Genomic DNA, 20,973 nt, shown 5'->3' with positions numbered 1-20,973 from the left:
TACATAGCTCAATATGCAAGAGAGTACTGGACAGTCCAAGTATGCATAAATTGTGGGTGATAGAGGGGAGAAAGAAAAAATGAAGAGGAACAGAGGAGAGGCATAAATATTACTGAAAATGTTTTTAAGTAATAAAAGTGACATCTTCACCCTTCACACTTCTGCAGTTTGCACGGGACCACATTTTATTCTTCAACACAAAAAGCTCCACAAATTGTGAAGTATTTCTTAGCATGGCAATTTCTTCCTCCTTTATCACGCTAACCTTGTGTGGATGCTTTACTTCTTATTACAGATCCAGCACTGCCATGAAATGTTCTAACACTCTACAGGGCTCAGTAAGAGTGTGATCGATTGTACAAGGATGTACATAGGGGATGGTTAAAAAGAAAAAAATGAAAAATTAGAGAGTTGTGGGGGGGGGTGCACAGTGGATAAGTGGTTAGCACTGATGCCTTGCAGCTGGAAGATCCCCAGTTTGTAAGAAAGTGTGTGATAACACCATTATGCATACAGACAGGCCAAACAGACGGGTTTCAATGCAATGACTCCATGCTGTGCTTGAAGAGTTAAAGATTCAGAAACAGCTGTAACAATGTGGTGCATAGAGTATGTGGCAGTTTATGTCTGTCTTTAGGCCTGAATTTAAACAGTGTACATAAACTAAGCATAATTAACAGAGCTGTTGCTACTTGAGGAAATTTGATGTAAATGCAAATGCAAACAGAGACAACATCAAACAAACTGAAGAGTGGAGAAAACTACATCTCTGATCAATAGCAGTGATATATGCCATATGCTTATTACTACCGTAGAAGTGACAGACAACACTGAAGGTTTGTAATGATTTCTGTATAATTACAATAGGCTAAGACAGCCAACAAATGTTAGCTCTAGTGCTGATAGTGGTGGATTTAGCTTCATAAGTAGTATTTAAACCAAAATGGTGGAGATATTTATAGTAGCAGTTCCAAACACTCTCAAAAGATCTTCAGCTACCATCCCTATAGGACCACTTACTGTAAAAATCCATATTTCATTTTTCACATTTACCATCCCTAAAGTGAAGCCAACACTGCTTGTTTCAGCTATTTCCAAGTGCCATGTACCTGCCTCTATCACACCAATGGAATGTGGCTCAAATATACTACGTAGTACGAGGTTGAGCCAAAACAGACAACGGGTGAAAGCGTCAAAGGGTCGCTTCCCTGGTCAGATCATTAAATTTCCAGGTGCCCATGAACACCTGGCTGGGGGTGAACAATGGGTGGTCCCACATCAGCTATTATTATTGCAAATGCTGTGTTACAGCTGGTTGGGGTAGTAAAGGGCAGATCCCACATCAGATCATTAATGCCTCCTGCAGAGCTGAACCAAAGGGGGGGAGAAATGGAGAGAATTGAGGGAGGAAGGCAAGACGATGATGCCTCATGAAACCTCTTCTCTAATCTCCAGCAAAGCTGTGAAAGACTCATTACCTGTAAGCCACATTTACACACCTGTTACAGAATTATGGTCATATATTCTACACCATAGAGATGACCATCATCACAAGATCCTTCACAATGATACACTCACCGCATAAAATGTACTTCTGAGAAATACAGAGAGAAACTAGAAAAGCACTCAGAGAGTGCAGTACTCCGCCAAGGCCACTCAGTTGATATATCATTTCCAACAGATGAAATCTTTAATAAAAAATGACCTTGCACTGAGCACAGGCATGTGTTATGCATGTGTACGTTATGTATTTATACCGAATTGTTTGTAAATTACTCTTATAAAGGTCTGTTGATCAGTTCATCAATTTTGACAAGCCTTTGTTTTGCTAGTGTTAAAATAACCGTTCCCGCCATGCTTTTATTTTGAAGACGTATTTTCAATGTTATGGCTTTTATTTCGTCACCTTTCCAGCGGCACAGGAAATGTTTATCTAAGAAGCGGTGTCGTGACACGTCGAAGGCGCTGCTGGAAAGTCCGAAAATTCACGTAAAGGGTTCCACGCTGTTACTGTCTGGCAAAGGATGTGTATAAACTTATAAGCACATAGCTGCAATGGGAACAAACTCTTACGGTGTTTCCTGAGGAAAGGAGTGAAGGACAGAAAGGTGAATTGATGGGACTCAGAAACACCCCACAGGTTAATCATTTGTTCCTTGTATGATTTCCAACTGATAAATCACAGTCATTTTGTACTAGGATCACAATCATGTGATCATCAGCAGGTAAATGACACGTCATGGTTACAGTGACGCAATGCTGGCAGCTATATCTCGCAATGGGAAATCTTCAACAAATCTGTGGATCCAGATTATAAGCTGCATCAATGCCAAAATCTAATCAGTTGGTCCTTGTGTCATTTCTGACCTTCCGTGAAAATTTCATCCAAATCTGTTGGTCCATTTTTGAGTAATGTTGCACACGGACAGACATATTCTCAGACAAACATGCGCCGATCGTCACATAACTCCGCCGTTCCTTGTCACCATAAAAAGAGGTCAGCACAGTCAAAATTTGAGAAAAGCAAGCCCAAGAAAAGGTCCACTATTGTGAAAATCTATTTCATTGTTTTGTGGTTGTGACAAATTTGGAGGTGAAAAGCAAAAGCTATTAAGATATGAAGATGTCAATCACAGATGCAGAGAGAGTCTTTTTCCTGAAGAAAGTGTGGTCAGCCGCAGCTCAGCTTTATGTACAGCTACAGATACTGAAACAGAGCTTTTGTGCATGTGAATGGGTAAATGAGAAACATACTGTAAAGCGCTTTGAGAACCACAAAGGCAAAAAGCGCTATATAAGTATAAACATTAACTATTTAATTACAGAGTCATGGTAAAATTTACCAATTTTTGGAGTATTTCAAGCTGAAAAACAAAAAGACGCATTCTGGGGACACGTGAGACTTTCATTCATTTGCTGAAATATGGGACCTTTGAGCCATGTTGAGCCAGAAATCAGCACTACAATGAAATAACACAAGGGGCTAAAGTGGTGTGGGTGAGACAAGACGGACAACAACAGATCACTAAATATGCAGGTTTTTCAGGCAACAAAAATCTGTGCAATGTCCAGCAAATTCAAGACTCAAGAAAATGATCACAGTGGTAATTATTTAATCTTCCTTCAGGACAGTTATGTAATGTTTTGACAATGCAAAATAATCTAGCCTGGAGCAATGTCCACTTGGATGAAAATACTGGACAGTGCCGCACCTTCTTTGTAGGATGATGTTTTTACTGGGGCAAAAGGTGAGCCGGGCTCAACATTTTAATAGACGGCCTTGTAATATTTTTGTGCCTTGGCACCTCAGCTGCAACACCTGACTGGCTCCAATTAAATAAATGAGAGGGCTGCTTTGTTTTATATTTTTTCCTTTACAGCTGGCAGGCTTGTACTGGACCTCTGTGTGGACTGAGACATTTTATGTATACTGAAATGTTCAAATTATGTTCCATTCAGCCTCTCCTGTGTATTCAGTGGTTGTACGCATTCATTCGAAACTGATTTGTATAAATGTACACATGTGCTGCCACCACTGAGAAACTTAATTTACATGCAAGAAAGAAAATTGCACAATTGCACATGTACCCACATAATTTACACGCCTGAATGTAATTGCCTGTCGCCTGACTGGCAAGCGCTGGCTTCCGACTAGCACACATGAGCCCACGAGTGACCACTACAGCCGATAGCCGAATTCACACCTGAGAAAAGATACACGTTTTAGCTACAAAATGCCCTTCCGGAAATCAGTGGGGGTCAATGAGTGTGCGTGTGTGGAAGTGTGAATGACTTACGATACATATGGAGAGAGAAAGCGAGAGAAGGAAGAAGGGGGCTATGAAAGAGAGAGACATCAATCTTCCCTGTGCCCCCTGTGGTCTGGGGTACCTGTCCTGTTTCTGACATCAGCAAAGCCAAGCCTTCTGGGTAGTAATCAATCAGTCACACTCCGACAAGCTGGCGGAACTGAATGGTCTGTGTTAGTGCAAGTAGGTGTGTGTGTTTACGTGTGTGTGTCTGTGTCAGTATTCAAGTGTATGAGTGTGTGTTAGAGTGTTAGAGTGGAGGGAGGCACATTAGCCAGGCTGAGGATGAGTAGAAACAGAGATAATGGAGTGTGGATTGTGGCGAGAAATAAAGGCAAGCGAGACTTGTGTGTGAAGAAAGGGAGCTGAAAAAAATTACAGTACAGAAAGTATGAATTTAACAATATGATAGAGTGAATGACTGATAAATGGGAAGAAAAAAAGAGGGTGGGTGCTCTTGTGTGACCTTAGAGAACTCAGAGTAGCCATATTTCTCACATTAAATCACAAAACCACTTATATCTCTCTTTATGTGACTGACCTGCCGTACAGCAACACCGAAGCTGGATAAACACTCAAGTGTTTACAATTATTCACTCCCTTTCACAGTTATAGGAATGAATAAAATGTACTATACAAAGAAATGCACTCAAACACTTTAGGAATACACGATTTCAGTTTGATCTTTAACTCCCGTTCCGGCGTGCAGACTTGAAAATGTTACTGGCTACGTCCTCTGTGTGACCTTGGTTATCATGACAGTCCAAAAGTCTCCTTAAGCTTTTGGACGACAGACATGAGCAGCACCAGGATCAGAGATTAATGACTGTTTATGTTTTGGATCTTTTAACAGCTGTTGATTGTGGTCTGTGATCTGACTGTTTTTGCGCCATGTTTTTCTGAGTATAAGTGAAGGGGCTGCTTGTAGTGTTTTAACTCATCATGTATGATTGGACCTCTTCTTAGGAGTGTATATATTTAGACCACCTGTTAGTACAGAAAAACATCCTTATTACAGGGTTGATTTCACTGCAGATATTTTGGCTTGTAAGGTAGGAAACACTGATGATGTGACTGATGATGGCTCTTATGTACAAGTGTTCGAGTAAACCATCTGTGTGTGACAGAGCCAGCATGCACTATACCAGGAGTCAGACACCAAAATAGCTAAATGGGATTCAGATATCTCTAATTCGATGACTTGCACCAGTGTTTTCCTCCTGTGGCATGTCAAAATGTCTCATGAAAAAGGAAAATTAGAAAATAGATGCTGGTGGTTTTACAATTCCTAGCATGACTCCACTCAATACAGGTAAAAAAAAATCTACATTGATGTTATTATACCTTCCATTAAGTGCTGACCGGACAAAGAGCTCCATTTAGATGTTTCAGAAAAGCAGCACTTGCAAATGTTCCTAAGAGTTTTTGTTGCAACAGCTGGTAATTTGAAAACATTGCAAATCTTTTTTTAAGGAAAACGCTTGGTTACAAATGATTTACTCAATCAGGTTGCACCATTAGAATCAAAGGACCAAGGCATTTTTTTAGAGGGCTCTATAGGAAGAAATGTAATGCAACATTCAGAATTATTTTTTCCCTAGCACATCATTAAGTAGTGGGTTCTCCAAGGAGTCCATCATGTTGCATTGTTGTGTTTCTACCTTAGACCAAAACAGAATAATCAACACTAGAGCTCGTGAGGTCCTTTTGCATTTAGTTTTCAGCAGCAACCACTAACAAACTACTGCAACTCAAATGCATTTTCATTTGTGTTTTGAAAGAAATAAAGAAGGAGTTTTACCCAGAGGACTGGGGTTTATGTTCCTTGTGGAAGCAATGTTCTTAGATTTAAGTTTCAGACTGCACTTGCTCTGTGGTTTAGGCCTCAAAGCTACATTGTTATGTTTAGGAAAATATCCCACATTGGCTTTCACAATGATAAATACATGTTAGATACTTAAGTTTCAGCACCAAAATTAAATGGTTAAGTTAAGAGAAATGGTTGGTATCGTGGTTTAGGTTAAAATATGACCCTTTCACGTCAACTAATTTCAACACAAAATGTAGCAACTCCAGAGGAAACAGAACAGAATGGCTCAGCATTTTTCACTATGCAATAACTTCATTTCGTCCAAGTTTTTCTTGGCTTCCATTCCTTCTTCCTGACTGCAATTTCTCTTTACAAAATATGGTCTGAATGTGATCAATGAGCCTGTGGCTTAAGTGACCATTAAAAGAAAGCAATGAAATGTCAATGTAAAAGTTAGTTACAAATCCAAAACATTGTTGAAGGTTGTCAGAGATTTGTAATGCTGTGTTCCGCTGAAAGACGTCGGTTTGTATGATTTCTGACGTCTCCTTAAAGCCCCTTAGTCATCTCCCAATGGGATATCAGACCTCCAACCCTGCACTACAATAAACTGGCCCTCGTAAATCAGTAAGGATCTCTATTGAATTAGCCCTGCAGCCAGATCAAATCTAGCATAATTGGTTAAATGCATTATGTTGATTAATCGGTTCTGCTTGCTGTAACAAAGTAACAGGCAGCACATCGAGAGCAGATCTTTGTTTTCTTGTTTCTCTTTTTGGTATTTCGTGCTCAGAAATCTTTCCGAATGACCAAGCAAATAAAAGTTGGTTCCCGCCGCCTCTCTTTTTTTTTTTTTTTTTACTGTCAGTCACTCGGTTTCCATTTTTTGATCGTTCTTCCATTCTGTATCTCAGGCTTCCGGTAAAAGCTCTTTCTACCACCACCCCCTTCTATCTCATTATCTTCCTCTGTATCTTCTGATGCATAGGCTTTTAGGAATGAAAAATTTTGCAAAGCAACAAAACTGTCCATTCTAATGAAGAAAATCGCATTCATCTCTCTAATCACAACCCCTCCATCAGTAAAAGCTACTCACATGTCGCTTGTATTTAAAGGGATACTATTGTGCTTTGAATAATGCTTTAATTACTGAGCACTTTTTAGGGAAAGACACAAAATCCTTCATTCCAGAGACACTCAGTAATTTTGCCAGAGAGGAGGAAGACTATTTACACTTTTCAAGTACTTCTTCAGCAAAAAACTCCCTTCTTTTTTTTTTTTGTCAGAGTTAATTGTGATGTGATCATATGCACACATTTCATACAGTACCAGGGACAAACCATCTATTAAGCTGTGTTGTTACTGCGAAGTGACGAGATCAACATGTGTGGTTAAGCACACTGCTATATAATGTAATACTGTTAATGCAAATCAGACTCTTCCTGCTGCTGCTGCTTCATATTAAAAGCTTCTCACTTTCAATAACCTGATGACTTTTACACTTTTGTTGTGAAACAGATATATGGAGCTGCTATTTTGTTTCCTCTGAGTGCTAAGTAAATGTTGTAAAACTGGATCTATGACATTTGGGTGATTTTAAATGTTGCAAGGAAGGATTGAAACAGGGAGATCATTTTATTGGAGTTTTGGCAGACCACAGCCACATCATGAAGATAAATGATAACACTCCATCCTGTTGTATGGTAAAATGCTGTATGCAGTGCTTATCTGAGGCAGAATTTGTGACTTTAAGCCTCCATCAAAATTTTACATATTGGAGTAAATGAAAACCAGCTGAACCCCAACAAGTGGCTGGAATAGTGAGTGTTTCCCAGTAATACTACTCATGGGAGCAGTTGGGGTATCAGCGATTTGAGTTCCAGATAGAACAAACTGGTTGGTTCATGAGCCAGTACAAGAGCAAATGCCATAAGTTGTATTTTACAGCTGCAGATTGCAAACCCAAATTGGATAGATGGTCGGTCTTGATATGAAAACATACTTTGTCATATGGGTTGTACATGGGAAACCCATATAGCTTAATGTGTGTAGAGCAGCATTACAACTGACAGGTTTGGGAGATTGTATTCCCTTATTTGCTATACATGTTTGAATGGAAACCAGTCTATATAAGATAATCACTATTTGATTTCATATTAATGTTAAACAGCTGAGTGTCCTGAAAGATCCATAGTAACATTTATAGAAGCATATTTAAATACCTTAATATTTCGTGACTCCTGTGCAGCTAAAATAGAAATCACTGTAAAAATATAATAGATGACATCAGATGAAGCCAAAATCGGTAGCAGGCACAATATTCGAGGCAAAGGCTGTATGTGTAAGTGGTTACTTACTGAAGCTTCGTTTATTCTAATACGTAATATTTGACAAATTTGGCATTATCTACTGCCTCAAAAAGTTTGCTGTGTCATTCATGTCACGTCACATTAGAATAAATATTTATCACATATATGGAACATGTCCCTTGTCCACAGAGATCTCACACAGTATGTTCTTCCAGCAATCATTTGGCAGCCAAGCATCAAGGCTACCATCCAACATCCATCCAAAATAGCAATCTCTCCGCTGACCCATAGCTACAGTGTTGCTATTCCAATAAGCACTGCATGCTTTGACAACCATGAGCCCATCTCTGTCCACCTCCTGGCAGCAGAGATGCTGTTTGACAGATTATGCTTTTACCATAGTTCATTGGCAAGAAAACATAAGTATCCATTCCCTGAATAAAAGCTTTTAACAAAGTATCCTTCTCCACTTCAGACAGTATGTGGCTCGTCAGTAAGATTACATCAGTCCAGTCCTGTTTGCTGCCTTTTCACTTTATTACTATTTAGCAGCAGAGCACAGACAAATAGGGTTATTTTTATTAGTCTTAATGGAACACATTTGAACCTTGTGTGTTTCCAGTATTAAAGGTTTATTCTGTTATGTAGAAAAGAGTCTCTCCATGCCATCTTTGATTGTTTTGCAGATTGTTACTGCAGCTGTTTTCACATGTAAAATTAGTACATCATATTAGACGTCACTCTCACCTCAGAGTGATCACAGACACTCTAAACTACTTATATACACCCAGTAATGCAGCTAAGACTGACTGGTCATGCATCTTTCACCTGATTTATTTTGTGTATTTTCATATCAAAAACTGTGTGCATTTTAAGGATGTGAGCCACCTTTCAAGAATGCTTGAAATGTGGTTCTCAAAAGTTTGTAGCAGCTTTAGTCAACTTGGATTTACAACAGCTACAAAAGGAATGTAGCCCAGATTCAATATATAAAAAATGAATGTAAAATAATGAATAAATAACACAGAAAAATGCATAAAATGTGGAAAAAATGTTTTATTTCTTAAGATGTCACTAGACATTATACTGTCTGCAGTTGTCAGTGAAAACAAGTGGAAGTTTATTTGGCTCCTTTGATTTCTGCAAACTATGCAGGCCTCCTACAGTCTTCCCAATAAACATGGTGACCTAAAACATTTCAAACACTTGTTTCTAAGTCTGATATAAGATAACAGACATTATGGCTAAATGCATCAAGGATCCACATGCAGGGCAAAATGTTGCATGGCCTTCACCCTGCAGATTCATCCATATGGGCCGGTTTGTTATATCATGACTTCCCCTCCAGTTATACTGTCTTCTAAAGAAATTGAAAAAGCTAAAGGCAATAGTGGATTATCATGTGAACTACTGCGAGTCATTTCTCTTTGATCGCCTCATGTATTTATCAAAGCCGGAACATGCAGGCGAGGAGCTAAATTAAATGGAAGAGGCTCAAGAAGAAGACAACAGGACTGTTCTGAATGACAACGTAGCTCAGGAAATGGGTGGTTGTTGTCCACACAAAGAAAATCCCTAAAATCAACTGAAATCAGCAGAAAAGACTGAGGTCAATATGTGTGATTCACCAGCAATAAACAATAGGAATATTTTTTCAAAATCTATATTACAAAGTGCACGCAAGGCAGAAAAAAAAGAACAGAACAGTCCTAAAATGATCATAATTTAAAAGAGAGATAAAAGCACAACATGTTCTATTAAAACCTACACAGTGTTAGAAAGACACCACTGGTACATATAAAGACAGTTTAAAGGACATAAAACGTCAAAGAAAATCAGGAAAAGCTCACAGACTCAAGTATGTTTAAAGAACAGACTTATAACATATGTACATTAGCCAGTGTAGCCCCAGCTAGTGACAAGATGTCCAGATGTTGTAAACCAACAAGTTAAAAAGTGAGACGGGACATTTTGTAAAATCTGCATAGTTTGGCAGTATTTTAATATAGTAAATAAAAATAAGGTTGTATGTCAACTGTGTCAGAAAAACTACATATAACCACTCAACATACCTAAAACAATGCACAGTGACATTCAATGTTAACATTATCCTGTAAGGTATTTTAAATGCTCCTTGTTTACTGTTTTTAGTGAGTAGCTGCCATGTTGTGTAGGTGTAAATGTCACACCTTTTCAGACCACCATCTAACACAATTTGGTTTTTGACAAATGTGACTAAAGCTTTCAAATGACTCTTAAATAGCCACATGTAATATTTTTTACAGACAATGTTAAACATTACTGTTAAATTGTGCTCGTTTTGACCGTTTTCTTAGTGTTTTCTTAGTTTCAGACTAGTCGACTTGTTTAAAAGTAAATTTCTGCTAAACTGACTGTGAGGTGAATCATTAGGAACATTACACAAACATCGGGTGATATTCCTGGACCCACTAAGATCCACAATTAGAGCAGCAATTTAGATGGAAGTTACAGCTGTGTTTCAGAAACTGGCAATAAAAGTAATTTGCAGAGCAATAAGCCACATCTGGAGTCTCTATCATCCAGAGACAGTGTGAAGGAAAACTGCACAGAGTGTATCTTGTCATTTATTCCTCATTTCAGAAACTGGCAGGCACTTGTTGCTATTCTATGCACTGAATGAACACACTGAAGGAAAAGGTATCTATAGTCTACAGCATATAAACAGTACACAGTGTAGATCCCTAATGCAGTCAGACAGGTGGCTACTTTCTGTTTACTATGAGTGAACATTAATAATGAGTTTCTTCAATAATTAATGAAAAATCATGGTTATCTGTAAAGCTTTAGGAGGTTGGCCCTAAGGCCTGTACTATGAAGCAAGTTTGGGGGTTAGTGACGTATCTTTAACTCTGGGTTTGCAGGACTACAACGGTGATTCACTTTGGAGTAGGTTTGACCGGATTAATAATGAGGGATGCCAGTCAAAGTCAAGTCTGACAAAGAAGAAAACTAAAATAAAATAGTCATATTGTCAAACCCTACTAAACTGGGTAAGCGACCCAACAGTGAATGAATTCAAGTAAAAAAAAAACAAAACAGCCATGCTCAAACAGAGAGACCACAACTCAATTCCACATTTAGAAGTGCATTAACAAGAACAAACCAGCAATCAATGTGAATTGATGTATGTGTGTGTGTGTTGCAAGTGAGTTCAACCCAGTCAGGTAATAGACCACCCCGGTTACACAGTTCAGTGCAATCCAGTTTGTTTCAAACACAACTCAAACAGCAGTTCAAAAGTCCATTGCGGGAAATTTCCAGAAAATCAAACACTGAATCATTTGAATGCCATCTCTCTGCGTAGTGCAACAACTTAACAAAAATGGTATTTACAGCGTTTACACCAGTACTCATGGTACAGTGGGCCAGTCAGTCCATCCGTCAGTAAAAGGTTGGAACTGCAGCAACAGTCTTGTTCCACTGATGCCGGCAACTCTTGGGAAACTCCAAGGAAATATTCAACCCTCGCCCATTCCGCCTGCTGACAGTAACGGCTAAAGAGGATCCTTTTTAAAACCAAACAGCTTCAATAACGCAGACTTTTACACGTGATTGAATGCCAAGGTAAGTTGCCATTATTTTGCTCCACTGACCAACACACTGGCATCTCTGAGATGTGTCCTAATGAGTTCTCCTGGAGGTTGGCTTCAAAACTGTGCGGTCTAAAGGTAATATTGGATTATTGAATAACTGTGGGTGGTAACTGAGACAACTAAAATGAATGCTGGCAGTGATGTAATTCTGACAGTGGCCACTATAACTTCTTACCGGGTGCATCACAATGGCAACTTAAGGCGCCTAAACCAGTTATATCTACATTCAACATGTATGAAAACACCACCTACTGACCAATCAGTTCTCTTGGAAAATGGCATCAACATTCCTCGAAGACACCATGAAGCTCGGAAAGCAAATAGTGAGAGGGTCTCTGAGGAGAACAAGAATTTGTAAAGCTGCTACTTTAAAGCCAATGTATTGTTCTATCGGCCTTTGTCTTTTAGTTATTGTCTTGTAGTTCTTGACTTTATAAGATCTGCAGTAAGCACATTCATCAGTTTGAATTGCGTTTTTATATTTTTTCTTTACATGCTCTGAAAGCTGTTTAACATTGCCAAGCAGCTAAAAGAATGAGACTAAAACCGTAACATATTTTAAAAATATCCAAATAAATGTGCGATTACCAAATTCATATTCCACATCACCATGAAAAGTTTTATTTTAATTACTTTATGATTTATTCTTCGCATGATGCGTATTTTCAGGATTAAAGGACTGCATCTATAATTTCATTATAAAATCACATGTTACATAATGATGATTTAAATGATTGTTGACTTAGAAACTTATATCTAAGAAACTCGTACAAAATTAAAATGTTGAGATTGTGTCTTATATATGGCAGCGTTATTGATCAGACTTTTAACTCACATTCACACAGTTGGCAATTTTTTGTCAGTTTTCCTTCCTGGTTTTGGGTCCAGAAGGATAACTGGTCAGCTGTGTTGTGTTTAGCTTACATAGTTTTAAAATTTTCATATCAGTTTATGATTAGTTTGTTCTCTTTGTGAGAAATATGCGGTTCTCGACCTGTCCATGTTGGCGATTGGTCATCTGATGCCAGCACCGTAGCCAGATTCTGTAACCCTGGGTTGGCCTACCAAGTTGATAACCTGACATGTTCATTGAGTTGTCAGGTTTAGTGAAGCCATATAAAGAAAAGATAACCTGCGTATATTGAACTTGTTTTGTAGGACAGACCTCCGCTTGTCCCGATGACACTGCTGTCCCCAAGTCCTCACTCTGTTAAATCTCTACAGTAGAGCCAGAGATGGAAAAGTTAGACAAACAGAATATCTACATTTATAGGTTAAAATAGACTGGAAAAAATATCTTTTAAGACATGAAAGTGTAATGTTTTAGAGAGCTTCTTTAAAACATACTACATACAATAAATCTTTGCTGCAGTATACAAGTTTCACTTTGAAGACACAACCTTACTGTGTGTACAGGTTGTGTATACCGCACATATTGCATTTTGCACATTCATTTTCTCAAAGAATAAAATAGACAAGCACACTTGTATACATCTACATTCATACATACATATACTGCACCCGTCCCTGATTCTTAGTCTTAGGCATGATATATGAGCTGTCAATACTCAATCAATAATTTGTCTTATTAACTAAATAAATGTAAGAGGAAGCCAAATACCAACTGCAGTTGTAATGAACGCTGACAATTTCACATCCATTAAGTTGAAAACAAGCTATCTTTTAATTAAAACATATTTATCGTCATTCAAAAAACATTGCTTCTGTGTTTGTCTCAGCAGACACGTACAAGTGCGAGTCATGCCAAAATTTTAATTGACATCTGTTGTTTGTTTCTCTTTTAAGTCATTTCTATTTTTTTATGCCTCATTGTCCTTCATTCTTTCTCAATTTTTCAAATGCTTCTGCTGGATCAACTGATTACAACACCGGCACAGACATTCAAACCAGAAACAAACTTTTTCTAGTTTCAGTTTTGAGTCATCATTATTATTACTATTATTATTAGTCAGCTGATTTTAAGAATGAAGCTCAGATTAATTAGGTCTCACATTGTGACTGCTGAGCAGCTTTGTTCATAAAACCATTAAAAAGAGCATTCCTCTCACAAACCCTTCATATTATTACGTACACTTCTACCTTTTGACATTGTAGGTAATTCCAGACAAACATCAATACTGCTGTCAAGAAATATTGACACTAATGATAAGATGTAAAGTCCTACTTAACTGTCAAAAACACAGGCAAACACAAGGTTCACACTATTACAAAACCACAGAATTTAGCAGCCATATTTAATATTTTTAAACTAACAACTGATAACATGACTATAGTGAAAAGTGTCGCTCATAGCAACAATCCATAGAATCCACACTGCAGTTCCTGCCAGCTCTATGAAGCATTGAACAACTTTGAGAACACTGTTGTGGTTTTACAGTCTGCAACTAGTGTTTTGGCTCTGCTTCACTGCTCTCATCAGCAACATGACCAGCTGCATCAGGCAGCTGTTTTCAGTGAAAAGCTCTGAAAACCTATGAACAGTGAAGCATTTATCAACTAAAAAGCCAGATATTCCGCTGAGGACAAGGTGGAGACCAAAAAGAGCTAAACAGGCAGAGATTATTAGCCTTTAATTTATCAGGTGACCAGAAACCTGACCCCATACAAATGATAATATTTGTCTGCATAAAGAGGTAACTGTTGGGTAACAAGTTCAGCGTATAAACTGAAACAGTGCAACTCTGGGCTGCAGTTCCTCGAATGACCATTTAAGGCTGCTCCAGAAGTGACTCAGTCCCCATAGACCCCCATGTGAAAACGGCCAATGACCAGAAATAAACATGCTTACAGTATGAAACAAAAAACGGTTTTGGTCTCAATAGATAATTTCCTCATTCAGGACAACTGTGCAAGGGGTAGACTTTTATATAACTCACCCAATCAAATTATATCAAAGCTTAAAGTTGTATATAACTACAGATATGGATGTGACAGGCGCCTCTGCTTCATCTCATCGCGCATGTTTAGATTAGCAGAGTCCACATTGAGCTTCAAAACTGCTCCTCAGGAAACTTAAAGATGACGTCGTCCATCTCTATATCGAGTCAGTGATTTACAGCATATGTCCATTGCCCCCAAGTGGTCAAATAAATCAGTCAGTGCAGATTTAACACCGACTTCACATTGCCTACTTGCACTTAGCATACACAAGGAGACATTTCATTATTAATGGATACAGGTTCACTGAGAAATTATGTATTAAATTTCTCCCAACACTGATTGATGTTACAGCATGCTCATACTGTAGTCATCTTGCATTTCTCAACCTAATCCACTATGAAGGTTTCGTTGCCAAAGACAGACAAGAAAAAGGCAAATAACCTCAAAGTAAAGGTGATAGTTCAGATATCTCATCTATAGGGCTTGATGTAGTCAGTGGTGGCAGAAAAAAATCTACAAACACTAATAGACCTTAAGCACAGTGACTTTCAGGAATTTCATAGAAGAAGGAGAAGAATGGCTTTACTGTCATCATACATGGCATGACGAAAATATAAATAGCTTCCGCTGGACAGTGTACAACAACAAGCAATAAGAAATAAAATATCAACATTAAATAATAGAATCAAATGTACAGATAAAACAATATTAAAAATGACAAGATCTGCAAAGGAGGCCTGATATATACAACATGGGAGGTGAATGAAATGGAATGAGAACCAGTAGAATATGGATATGTCAGGAAATTGTATGAAAATACAATGTAGCATCACAAAATCTGCATGAAACATTGTTCTGGATGTGTGTTTTCATTATTTATTTTATTAAATTCTGTTCAATTATTTATTTGTTTATGATGAAAGCCAACATTTATCTCGTCTCCATCACAACAGCAGCCAAAAATCACTGAGTGGCAAAACATCAATTTTGGATCCAGAGTGAGTGAAATGAAAAACATTTCAAACAGAAACTCCATTTGCCAAAATTCAAGGTTTAGAAAGTGCATTGTTGTGACACTGATGTAAATTATGGAGCAACTCATGTCAGTACTTCTGGCTTTATAATACTGGTCACAAAGGAGGTGTTTATTTACTGTTAATCTTGAAGTCAGCCTCACATGATTGCACAAGCACATCACAGGCACGTTCACAGATAAAAATCCAAGCGCAGCTGGAAGAGGAAAAACTGTGATTGCTGACAGCAAAATTAAATCATCAGAAAGAGTGAAACAAAAATCACATCTTCCACAGTGCTTGGATGTGAAATAATGAAATCTACTTGACCTTCAGTATGTTTGATGCCTTCAAGCCCTTCATGCCATCTCTGTCCATCAATCTCACATATGGAGACAGAGTGAATTAACTTCATATTTCCTATCAAGTACATGTTGCTTTGTGTTTCAACAGACACGTTATTATCTGCCTAAAGCCTCACAAAATGACAGTCAAGTCCCTTTTGGACACAATATCACAAGTAGATGGACATGGAATTGGCAATCATTCTGAGCCCTCTATCATTATCGTGCAGTTCCACATATGGGAAATAAATCCACAAGTTTTCTCTGCAGAAAATTTGCTGTTTGTCTTCACAGTTCACGCCTACAAAGAACGCTGTTATCCGCTGGTTCATCCTCATCATTTCAGAGGTTAAAAGAACTGCTTTTCCACCTCTCTGGCTACAGATTTAAGTGACCCGAGTTTGCAGATATTTTATGCTTTTTATTGTCCTTTACCCTTGTGCACTTGCCCTTGATGCTCCCTCTAACTCCTACTCGTATTCAGTTTCTTTCTATAAAACTCTTTCACCCTGTGATCTGGAATCAAACTATGTATTCACAGCCTTACTGAGATACTGACATGCATTCACCTCTCTGCTGTTTATCATTAATTAATATGATTTGTTCTCCCACCTGTTTTCATCATTTCTATTATTCAAACACTCTTCTGAGCATCCCTCAGTGGATAGCACAACTGTTGTTTGCTGTTTTGACTCCAAGTGTGAACTAAAACAAACTTAGTTTCGTACTGAAGAGTTCCATCTGTCACCTGACTTGAAAGAGTCTAAAACAAGCTTTTTATCTAAGTGAAAGATGGAAGTTGTGTTGAAAGGGAAATAGGCTAACACTGAACTTCAAAACACACATGCATGTTCAAATATAAGACATTTGACTTGTCCCAGCCCTTAGTATCAAGGAAGTGAAGGACATGTTGGCAACAAAGAGGAGAGCACAACAAAACAAGATACAGACATCGGTCCTGTTTCTGTGCAGAATCAAGAAAAGGGAAAATTCAAAGCAAAACCTGATCAGGAGGCTGTTTGTTCATCTGTGTTGCAGCAAAACCCTAGTACATTTTGTTCAAGCAGAGGCTTTGATGATGCTGAACACAGACGACTGTGCAAATCAAATTAGACCTCTATTCTTTAACTATAGTCTGTTGACGAAACACAACAGGAAAAAAAATCTGACAACTTTTCAAATGTGGAGCATACTAAAGAAAGAATGAAAATAGTAGATAATGTAAACAGTGAGATCAAGATAAAATACAGATCAGTGTATTATAAGAGCAAGTGTAACTGCAAAACATGGCTGGTTCTATATAATCACCTCTTGCAGGTTGGGCAATAAGTGAACTAGTGGAAAAATGGTTGATTTGAAAAATATCAAAAAATAAACCAAGAACATGCCGATTCTCTGACTGCAACTTCTGAGAATTGTATTTGAGGATTTGCAGTTTCAACCGGTTTTATCTATCTTTTGAAATTGATTATCTTCAAGTTTCGGTCAACTGGACAGAAAAACCAAGCAAATCAAAGATGCTATTCAACATTAAAGAAGCATTCACTATAGTTCAGCTTATCAGTTTATCTAAATCTGTTTGTGTTTGGGACTGCTTGTTGGCCAAAACAAACACTATCCCTATTTTCTGAACTTTAAAAAGAAAGAATCAAATATTCTATTGAAACATTAATTAAATATTCATATTGCAGCACTATTTACTAAAACATTGTGCATACCTGTTTAGTTCTACAGCTTGACTCAGTTGCTGCTAAAATGAAGTAACTGCTATTAACTAGATTGTGAATAGCGTGGCTTCAGGGAGACATTTAAAGATAAGATAAGTCCTTTATTTCTCCCCACGCCAGGGGAAATTCACATTGTTACAGCAGCTTATGTAGCAATAGACGTAGTAATAGAAATAAAGTAATAATAGAACAGTAGTAATAATATTTACAATATGTACAGATATGACAAATGAGGATGAAATAGTACAGTATTGACACACTGTAAGACAATGCAGTATAAAGTGGCTTAAAAAAATAAGTTTAAAAAGTGCAAAGATGTAGCAGTGCAAGAATGTCAGTGCAAATTTTATGGTTTGGGGTGGTAATGATATGAGTCCAGTTTATGTTAACATCAGCCAGTGATGCTGATGTTGTAAAGTCTTATAGCAGATGGGATGAAGGACCTGTGATAGAGCTCTTTCTTGCAGGGTGGATGTCTCAGTCTGCTGCTGAAGGAGCTGCTTAAAGAGCTGCTTAAAGACCCCACAGTGTCATGCAGTGGGTGAGAGGGATTGTCCATGATGGATGTGAGCTTTGCCAACATCCTCCTCTCACCCACCTCCTCTATGGAGTCCAGGGAACAGTCCAGGACAGAACCTCCTCCTGACCAGTCTGTTTAGTCTCTTTCTGTCCCTTTCAGTGCTCCCTGCTCCCCAGCAGACCACTGCATAGAAGATAGCAGACGCTACCACAGAGTCATAAAATATCTGGAGCAGAGTCCTGCACACTCCAAAGGACCTCAGTCTCCTCAGCAGGTGGAGACGACTTTGGCCCTTCTTGTACAGGATCTCTGTATTGTGTGACCAGTCCAGTTTATTGTTGAGGTGAACGCCCAGGTATTTGTATGTGTCCACCATGTCAATGTCCAAACCCTGGATGTTCACCGGTGCAGTCTGAGGTGTCCTCCTCCTGCTGAAGTCCATGATCATCTCCTTCGTCTTACTGGCATTGAGCTACAGATGGTTTAGCCCACACCAGTCAACAAAGTCAGAGATGACCGTCCTGTACTCCCACTCGTCCCTCTCAGATACACACCTGACAATGGCTGTATCATCGGAGAACTTCTGGAGGTGACAGCTCCCAGAGTTATAATGGAAGTCTGTTGTGTACAGGGTGAAGAGAAAGGGGGAGAGCACTGTCCCCTGTGGACCTCCATGCTGCTGACTACCACATCAGACACACAGTCCTGAAGCCTCACGTACTGTGGTCTGTTGGTGAGGTAGTCGATGGTCCAAGCAGCCAGGTGACAGTCTACTCCTGCTTCTTCAAGCTTCACCCTGAGCAGAGAAGGCTGGATTGTGTTGAAAGCACTGGAGAAGTCAAAGAACATGACCCTCACAGTGCCGCCGGGGTTCTCCAGGTGAGTCAGTCAGCTATCTGTGCAGCAGGTAGACGACTGCAACATCCACTCCAATGCTCGGTTGGTAGGCAAACTGCAATGGATCCAGATGCTGGCTCACCTGGGGACGGAGGTTCCTGAGGACGATCCTCTCCATGGTCTTCATCAGAGGAGAAGTGAGGGCCACAGGTCTGAAGTGGTTAGGCTCCCTGGGGTTCCTGGGAAAGGATGCATCTTACAACAGTGTTGGTTCAACAGATGAATAAAAATGCCACAGGAACTTAAAAAACTTGACATCAGATGAACTGCTTTTTGTATTATACATTCTTCAAAATAAAATGTGTTTGAACTTTCTGATGTAAACATAAACTTTTCGATCTTTTTTTACTTTTAAAAACTTCGCAGTTTCAAGTTTTCTCTGCAGAATGTTTTTCGTTTCTCTTCCCGCCTACAAACACTGTATATCAATGGATTCAATCTCATTATTTCAGAGGCCAAAAAAGGTGCTTTTCCTACCCAGCGACATATTCAGCTGACCTAACTTGCAGATTTGTTATGTTTTTAATAATGCCAGAAGGAACCGAGATACTTGACAACAGATGAACAGCTTTCTGCATTACATATTCGAGAAAAGAGCTTGCAATGATGAGAAGGGCAGCGGTTTTAATAATGCTGCAGATTTGTTTATGTGTTGTGATATTTCTATCTCAACCTCACACCTACAAACAGAACATCTCTCCCGTGATTCACTACTTTGCATGATTTGCCATGATACAATGCTCCCGCTATCTGTTTGAGAATGAGCCTCGATAATGACAGGGATGAACGCAGCAAAATGTGGAAATGAAATCAGACATCTATTCTTGAACTACAATGTCCTGATGGGGAAAGAGAGAGGGGGAGGAGGGGGAGGAGAAGAGGAGAGGCAGGGGGTGAGAGGAAGAGAGTGTACAGGTAAATTAGATTGAAAGGGAGAGAGAAGGGCCAAGCAGCAGAATGTGGAAGAAATAGAAATAAATCAAAAGTATGAAAAAGAAATGATATACTGTGGTAAGATGGAAAAAACAGAGTAGCGGGGGAAGCAATGGGAGAGAGATGGTGGTGACTGAGCTCTGAAGAGGAAATCAGCTGCTTTCTAATGGGCGCTGATTACATCTCCTCCTAAATGTCAAGTACATTTCCATTTAAAGGGCCCTGCTACTTAAAAAGGCATGATGAGAGGCACATCCACAACACACACACATTCACATATGGGCTAATACATACACAGACAGTCCACAGATTTGTAGGTACATACAGAAGGCAAACACTTGTAAGCAAAGAGCACAAAATTGCACACAGAAGCATGTGTCATTTCCTCAAACATCAATCTCTGTAGGTCCATGAATCAAAGCAAAGTGACACATTCGCCAGACTACACCTAAGCCTCATCAATAAAATCCACGCACGCATACACACTTCTTTATCCTTCATTTTCAGCCCGCCCTCAAATCTGCTTTGAACCAATGAGGCGTGTCCTCCCACCGGGGTTTGGTAATGACTGCCAATCAGGATCACCGTAGCTGTGCCCAACAGCAAAGACCAGGAAGATAGATGAGTGGCCAAGAGGCCCCTACTGCACTGGAGCGAACAGAGCTTAGGGATAGATTCAATATGTCACAATAACGCACACATGCTCTGACACTCCCTCACACACACACACACACACACACACACACACACACACACACACACACACCAAAGAGTCTGGTGTGTGTGGTTGCAAACACAAGAACACATTCTTGCAGCGTCTGCCACCATGCAGAAATCTAGGCAGTCGTTCATTCCATAGCCTGTATAGAAAAAATTAACACAGCCAGCAGGAAGAAAGTGACGCAAATATGCAAGTGCCTTAAACCTTTCTAAGAGATGACTAACACTTCTCACTATATATGTTATGCTGGCAAACCTTTTCCCAATGGGTTTAAAATCTCAATCACAACTTTTGAGACTTATTCGGTACAACATGATGGTAATTGGGTAAATTATTGGCCCATTCAGAGTGAAA

This window comes from Amphiprion ocellaris, chromosome 6, assembly GCF_022539595.1.
Source record: "Amphiprion ocellaris isolate individual 3 ecotype Okinawa chromosome 6, ASM2253959v1, whole genome shotgun sequence".
Lineage (NCBI taxonomy): Eukaryota > Metazoa > Chordata > Actinopteri > Pomacentridae > Amphiprion > Amphiprion ocellaris.
This window is presented reverse-complemented; position numbering follows the sequence as displayed.